Genomic DNA, 8,571 nt, shown 5'->3' with positions numbered 1-8,571 from the left:
TCTCTATGCTCCCTTTGGCCTCGCTGGCCCCTCAGCCTCTTTGTCTCTATGCTCTTTGGGCTCTACGCCTACTGTACTGTCTTTATGACTCTTAGCCTCAGCCTCTACACCTCTCCAGCTCTATGGCCCTCATCCTCTTGGGAGCCTCAACCTCTCTGTCTCTACATAGCTCAGCCTCTATGCTCCAGCAACCCGACCTCTATGTCCCTTTGTCTCAATGCCTCTCGTCCTCTTCTACTTTTGGTCTCTCGGGCCCCTCCAGCCTCTCGGGTCCCTCCACCTCTGTGTATCTATGCACTTCGGCCTATATATCCTTAGTCTCTCTGTCTTTATGACTCTTAGCCTATCTAAATTAGAGAAGTCCGTCCGGAGGGACTACGAAGGAAAATGTGATGGAGTCAGAAGTGAAACATGGGGGCAGCAAGAGCCTGAAGAACACTTTCTTTGTCTACAGATGCTTCATTTGCTTCTTCTGTATGGTTGTTCTTGTAATTTTCTAAAGCTTTTAGAAAACTTTTTTAGTTTCATTTAAAAAATTTCCCCTTGGTTCCCTGAAGAAATTTCTGTAAATTTAAAGACATGGAAATGCACAGATGAAACTTTAAAAACCAGAGTATCACCTATGAGGGCCATATGAGTTTCCCATTGATGGGTTAGCACTATGGAATTTTATATGTGGTTGTTTAGACCCACAGTGTGAATTTCATTCAGTTGTGATTCAACAGCGCTTTGAAGCTAGACATCTACTTCAAAGCAGACTGTGGGATTGGGGGGAGAAGATATAAAAAATAAAATTCAAGAAATAGACTAAAAAGGCCCTGAGAACAAGGAAGCAGCTTTAGTTTCTTGAGTTACTTTATCTCCATGATGCCTCAAAGGAACCTTCTTTTTTGCTTGGTGGTATAGTTATAAAATCATCTGAAGTGGCTCTTACTAGTTTAACTGAGCAAAAAGCCCCTTCTTCATCAAATAAAGAATTATTAGGTCCCCTGTTATCCTCCGGACGCTCATTTTTAAAAGCCAGGTGAGCCTGAACCCTCTGTAATATAGCATAGTTTCATGTAAGATTGTACAGAATCTAGAAGCTTCCTGGACTAGGCCTAGGTTAGCTGACTGAGGCAGTCAGCCTCCGAGATGGCATTTACATCAGGAGAATATAGTTTACTTTTATACTCTATTGCATGGTAAGACTTTCCTGGGGAGATGCAACACACACATGCCTATTCACTCCAGATAGGGAGTCCACACTAGCCAAAGTAAAGACCACCAAAGTCCAACTTAATGAAGCAATGAATTTTATTGAGGTTATTTACAGGAAAATGGATGAGAGGTTATTATAGGAGCAGAAATAACTCAAAGACAGCTGCATCACCAAAGCCCACCCCACTATGAATGACAGCTCACAAAGCTGGGAACCTGAATCTCATTGCACAGCCTGCAGGCCGTTCAACACGTTAGAGAGTGTCCTTTCCAGGCAACTCAGTTGGTGTAAACCTCTTCCAGGCAGCTCAGCTGGTTTCTGCTTCTTCCTGGCAGTTGGTCTGATGATAGAGTCTTCTTTGCAGCTTGGCTTGTTTGAGATCAACTCTCATCAGCCTTTATTGTTTACTCTGGCAAGGAGAGGGCCTAGTGAATCTGGCAAGTTTCAGGGACTTCCTATGATCAAATGAATGCCAGTGCTCAACAGTTTTCTCAGAGACTGTCTACCATTGACCTCTGAGGAATGTTCATCAATTCTTCAGAGTCTGGAAGAGCTCTCTCACAAATTTGTGTCTCACCTCTTACAGGCAGTGAGTCACCTTATTGTTGATGGAGACACGGAAACTTTGTCTGTTTGCTTTACTCCAAGCTTTGAGGTTATTCCCTCAACCTCTGAATATTTATGTTGATAGTTTATTTGTTGGACAGGTTTCACAAATACTTCCTGGTGCTTTTATAAACTGGACTGGGGATAAAGAACTATTTCATTTGTTTCAACAGGTTCAGCAACAGCTCCAAAATTAGGAGGCACCTTATTTTCTCCAATACATTTGAGTACATTCTGGTCTCCTTGGTCCTTTGGCAGGGGTAAATCAAATTGTGCATGTAGCCTCTCACTCTTATTCAGGTGCTTACTGAGTCAGTTTGATGTAAGTAAGCTACAGAATCTCATGTACTCCCTCATCAACCATCTGCCATACTTTGGTGTCAATTTCAATGATCGGGAGAACAGGCACAACAAATTGTTCCAGACTGCTCAGCTTGAATAGCTTCTCTGCCTGCTCCTTGTTATGGTGTTAATCCTTTAGACTTATTGCCTAATACATTATGGCGTTTGGGTGGATGCAAGCTGTTGAGCATTGCATTATGCACTGCCTGCTGTCAGTTTTTGTAGTTGTCCTTCCAAAAATGTTGAAATACAGACAATACTCCTTTATATACTTCTGATCCCTTTGAGAAGTTTTGTACCACCACCTTCAGAATTGTGCATAAAACAGGTATCCCTTACAGTCCTCAAAGACACATGAATCTATTAAAGTTTTGCATGAAAAAAATAGGAATATATATATATATCTCCATCCTCCTACTATTCCTGGATAATCTTTCTAATCATACTTTATTTTATTTAAATTTTTTGAGAATGAATCTACAGGTATTAACAGCTGCACAGCATTTAAGGAGTAAACAGTCTCTGGAAGGAGAGGTTGTGGAAAAATTTGCCACAGGGAATTGGTACAGGCCTGACTCCATGCTAATGTATGGGAAAGGTTATATCTGAGTTTTCCCACAGGAAGCTGATGGTCCGTCTTGGGTTCCCGAGAGTCTTGTCGAACACTCCCAGGTTACAAAAGCGATGGCTGCATCACAGGCGCCAGAGGTTGAGAATGCAGAAGATGATGAATTTCAAGGCAGAGCAGAGCCCAAAGCATCCTATCCAGTCTACCCAGAAGCGTCTGTTCCAGACTTGGAAACAGATTAAACACTTTACTGCTGAAGGAATTCGAGTGGTCAAGGACAAAGGGCAACGTGTTTCTCCTACTCGCTTGTTTTCAGCAGTTCTGGCATTATTCTCCGCCCCGCTGGTAGAAAGTGCGGGGGTCTATTGGGCTTAGGTACCTGATCCCACTTTGACCCATCCAGTCACTTGGAAGGATTCAGCAACTAGAGTGTTTACTAATGTTATAGTGTTTTTGACAGTCCTGATATTTCTCATGTGCTACCTGCCACCGTGCACTGCACTTTCATCCATCATTCCTATTTGTCATTGGTGGGTCACTATGGATTTGCCCCTCTAATCCAAGTGATCCAAAAAGCTTATGTCTTTGGAGTACAGGAGAGTTTTTTAAACATCATCAATTCACCCATCAATTTAGTTTTCCAATCTCTAATCACCCACAAGTTACCCCATTGGATGGATGCTTCCAAGTATGCAATGAGAATCCTGTGCCCAAATTTCCAGAATGGAATTCCCACTCCACAGTTCTAAAGAATTCTGTGCCTCTGAATGGATGACCTAAGGTGCTCATTTACTTGTCTTGGAGGCGCCCACCTGGTCTGGATGAAGATAATTTCTTAGGTGCTGAGGGCCAAGCAGGAGGAATGACAAATGGCTTTAGAATTCATGGAATTTGGCTTACAGGTTACCACAGTCACATGGGTGAGCCTCCATGTGGCACAGTCCCAAGAACCACGTGTCCTGAGGACTTCATGTTGTTACAGAGTTCTGCTCGCTTGCTGTCCTCACACCCCTCTTAATCTAGGAATTATATGAAAACTTTAAGGGAGCTTCCAGTCCCTCACTGGGCAGTATCTCTGGCACTCCCCGTACTAATGCTTGGTCTCTTCACAGGCATTGCTGCTGGAGCAGATTAGTGATTCAATCACCACCCTAGGAAAGAACTTAGAGAATGTAGATTGTCAGCTGTGACCACCACTGTTAGAAAACATTTGGAAAAATAAAATAGTTAGTGAAGCTAGGTTAAGATGATTTTGCTACTGGCTCTGATGTAGAAAATCTTAGGGAACAACCTGAAGTTCAAAAAGGCACACTCTTATTAGTTAAACTAGGGACCTTTTATGGTCAGGGAACAAGAAGAATGAATGGCAGCACTGGCTGACGTGACTCTCACTGAGGCTGGACTGGTGATGACTGATTTCTTATACCCATTTTTGTCGTCAGTTTCCTGATACAGTTTATTAAGAATTGCTGATGAGTAGATATGCATTCTAAGGATTTAAGGTAGATATGACTGATTTTTATATAAAAGTTTAGATTTGTGATTCTTTTAAGATTACTTTTAAAGATAAGTAATTCATTCTTTCTTTGTAACGGCAAATTGCTGCCTGCCATAGGAGAAAGTGGCTGAGAAAACTCCCTTGCTTGCTCACACTTTGTTCATCTATAACATGCTGCTTAGTTATGAATGTATGTGGGTTTGGGGAATGATTTGTTTTCTTTACGTATACTACGTAATGTTGTTTCTTGTAAAGGTATTGGGGAACACACTGTATTTTCATAGCTATTCACTAGAAGGAAACTAAAACGTGATCAGATTGTAATTGTATACTGCTTGAAAGGTTTTGCTGGGATATGTAAGTGATGGAAGAAAGAATAAAGTATGAGAGTTGAAGCACCCATTAACTATGTGCATGTGTAAGGTTTATGTATATGGTGGGCTGTCACATTGTTTCTTCTGTCCATCAACTATGCGTATGTATGTATTTATGTGTGTAAGGTTTGAGTGAATGGGGGCTGAAACAATTGTGGGTGTGGGTGTATGTATTTACATATATATGTAAAGCTTGTCTGGGTGTGTGTTGGAGCTTGCTCCGCCCACTAATTCATGTATGTATGTATGTATGTATGTATGTATGTATGTGTGAAATGTTTGGAGTCTGCTTCCTAGACCCTTGCTCTAACCATTCCATGTGTGAATGTGTATATGTCTGTCTGTAGGTCTGTGTGTGTGTGTGTATGTATGTTTGTGTGTATGAAGTTATTGTACTCTGCCTTTTGTTTCATCCACTCTCTGTGTGTGTGTGTGTCTAAATTTTCGCTCTTTTTTTCTCTTTCTGGCCAGCCCCTGGATGTTAAAAGAGTTCATAGCTTTTCCAGTGGCCGCAGGGAGTGGCATCCCCAGTAAATTAAGCTTTGTTCCCTCGGAAAAAATGTCTGTTGAGTAACTTCTTTAATCGGTGGCTGCCTTTGGCATCAGCCCCTGTAGGTATCTGGATCCATCCCCATCAGCAGCTCTAAGCACTGACCCCCAATGGCTGTCTGAATCATTTTACCTACCACATGGATGCCAAAGCTGGTCATTGGCACTTAGGACCCTCTCATTGGCCACACCCTGTTATAATGTCTCCAGAGGGAAAAGGTCAGCTGGACCTTTGGCTGTTACCCACAGCCCTGGACAATGTGGTTGTTTATGTGACTTTTGGAGAAAATGAACAATTATGGCATGGTCATTTAATGTTTGGATAACTGCCTGTGATAACCCTGCATATGTTACTGACTGGGAGTCCCTCTCTCTATTCAAGAGAGTGGGAGATACTTCAAATTTACCGTATCAGTTGTTTCCTCTCTAACTGTGTAAACTACTCTTCTGCTCATAAGAGCCTTCTCTCGCTTTGGCAGCCTTTCTTTGTTATGGTTCCTGTGTGCAGTATGGTGGTTTTGGACAACACGTCTTCCTTGAATCACATCAAGCTTTTAATAGGAAGTAGAGATTTTTAGATCAGGTTTCAACTAACATTTCTTGTGGTAGTAAATGTTATCGAATCTGCAGCTGTTCCCACAGTGACCTTTTCCCCAAAACTGCAAACTGCCATTTTTCTTTTTTTTTAAAAAAAAATCAGTTTGCTTATTATGCCTTTGTAGAAGAATGTGCATATAAAAAAACCTAGAAGCTAAGTTAAATGTCCTAAAAGTTGTGGTATTGCATCTAGAACATACAGTACAAGCAATACAACAACACTTTACAGCATCATTCGAGCTTTAGATATGTCCATGTTACTCCTTTAAGCTATGAATCTGAATGGAAATGGGAGTTAAAAAATCATCTGCATAGAACAGGGTATCATGAGAATGTTAGATTATATTTATTAATCTTCAAGAAATGAGTTAGTGACCTGGCCATGCTCATCCTGTTTGGGGTTAGCCAAAGATTTATTATACAAGCTACAAGGATTTAACCCCTTTAACATCCTTCAACATTCATTCAGTATTATGCTCAGATTACTTGTGTTAGTAGTGATTCCTTTGAAAATATTTGGAGGCATTTGTTAGTTTAAGAGGTGTCAGGGTCTCTAGACATTGAAACACTAACAGTTCATCTAGCTTTAAAAAAAAATAAGGGAACCTGTTGGGAGCCAGGCCCATCCATGGCTCTCTCAGAGGTCCTGATGAAAAGACAAGGGGATGACTCGACAGGATCCTTTCTGGACCTGGGTCCAGGGCCTCAAAGGAGTCAGAGTTGCAGTTTCTGGGATGACTCTTCCCTCGGGCTGTGGCTATCAGTCCTAAGGCAGCTGTGTCTGAAGCATTCTGTGTTCTCTTACCATCATTGTATCATTTAGCTTTCTGCTGACCTTGACCAGCCCTCCCTCTCCCCTGCCTTACTTACAGTAAGTAAGAAGCTGTGTGGCTTAAGAAACTTGCTTGGCATAAGACAGCTTGGGCAAGGCCTCCTGATCCCAACTTTTCTATTACCTTTATTTCCTGATCCTTCCCCTCAGAGACCTTTACTCAAGAACAGCCTACTAGTCCAGGTCAGTAGAAGCAGGAAGTCAGAGGCAGGTAATGAGGCAAAAAGTCAGAGGAGAGGGGAAGTGGTGATTAGAGAGGCAAAGAGGTGCACAGGGCAGAGGTGGAGCAACAAAATCATCTGTAGACAGGAAGAGGCAGAGTGGGAGACGCAGAATAGTAGAAGGAGAGGCAGAAATACAGAGGCAAAGAGGCAGAGGAGCAAAATGACAGGCAGAGGTTCAGATGGGTGAAGTGGAAAAGATAGAGGAGAGGGGCAGAGAAACAGTAGAGGCAGGGAAGCACTGGCAGAGGGAGAAGCAAAGAGGCAGAGGCAGGGGTGAAAAGGCAGAGAGGCAGAGGGGAAACTGCGGAGGTGGGGAGCAGAGCTATAAGGAGAGAGGCAGAAATGCACAGGCAAGGAAGAGATTAAGAGAGGCAGGGACAGCAGTGGGCATCAGCAAGTACTTGGTACATAGATATACATGCAAACAAACACTCAGACACATAAACTAAATTTTGATATTTATCAAAAAGAGAATCCAAGAAGCACCACAGTAATGCCTTTCTTCAGGAACCATCCAATAAATAAATAAATATCCAACATAGCGAACGGTGGAGACAGAGTGTGTTAAACACTGAGGACTCCTGTTTTTATAGCTCTCCTGGTCATAAGTTGTAAACAGGAAGAGCACAGCTGCATATCTGAGAGTTTTAAATTGAGCCTAGCCTTAGAGTTAAACACATTTTCTTAATTCTTTAGTTTTTAATCATGTGTATTTGTATTGGGGTATATTATATGAATCCAGGTGCCAGATGAAGCCGTTGGTGTTGGGTCTCTGTGGTGCTAGAGCTGGCGAGCTGCACTCCAGTCTTCTGCCAGAACAGTACACCATTTGAACCCTAGCGCCACCTCTGGCTCATTTACCTACTTTCTTAACATATGAGGTCACGAGACCAAGCTTCAGCTTTCTCATCTGTAAATTAATAAAGACAAAACCAACTTCAGTGAAATGATAAAATGCACAGGACAATCAGAGAAATTCTTTTATTCAGGCTATCATCATACGGAGAATGTTTGAAGAACAACACAATAGCTGCCTTGGCAGATAAGCATGAAAGTCATCCATGAGTGTTAGGAGGAGTCATATGGAAGTAAGGGAAAGAGTATTAACTGAGTGAATTTCCACAGGGAATGTGGTATATAACTGGAGTCTAGACTAATAACCTCATCATACAAATAAACAAAACAACAAAACAAAACCCAACTCAGGTAAAGGGCAGAGACCTGTCCAAGGTCACATTGATAGTGGCAAAGGAAAGGTAAGACTAGAACCCTGATCTCTGTACTCTCAAGATAATTCTAATTCCTCTCATTGAGGCCTCAAAATCACTGTGCAACAGGCACATACCAGCTTACCTATTTCATATTAATGCTTTTGTTTAACATAAAATAATGGGTTTCATTATATTTTCTTTTTTATAATATTTTATTGGATATTTTATTTACATTTCAGATGTTATCCCCTTTCCCCATTCCCCCCCCCAACCAGGAACCCCCTATCCCATCCCCCCTCCTCCTGCTTTTATGAGGATGTGCCCCCTCACCCCCCCACTCCCACCTCCCCACCCTCGAATTCCCCCACACTGAGGCGTCCAGCCTTCACTGGACCCAGGATCTCCTCTCCCACCTATATCCAACAAGGCCATCCTCCCCTAGATATACAGCTGGGGCCATGGGTCTCTCCCTATGTTCTCCCAGGCTGGTGGTTTAGACCCTGGGAGCTCTGGTTGGTTGGTATTGTTGTTCTCCTCATGGGGTCACAAACCCTTTCAGGTCCTTCAGT

Source organism: Grammomys surdaster, unplaced genomic scaffold (genome assembly GCF_004785775.1).
Source record: "Grammomys surdaster isolate TR1022 unplaced genomic scaffold, NIH_TR_1.0 240, whole genome shotgun sequence".
In the NCBI taxonomy this organism is placed as follows: domain Eukaryota; kingdom Metazoa; phylum Chordata; class Mammalia; order Rodentia; family Muridae; genus Grammomys; species Grammomys surdaster.
This window is presented reverse-complemented; position numbering follows the sequence as displayed.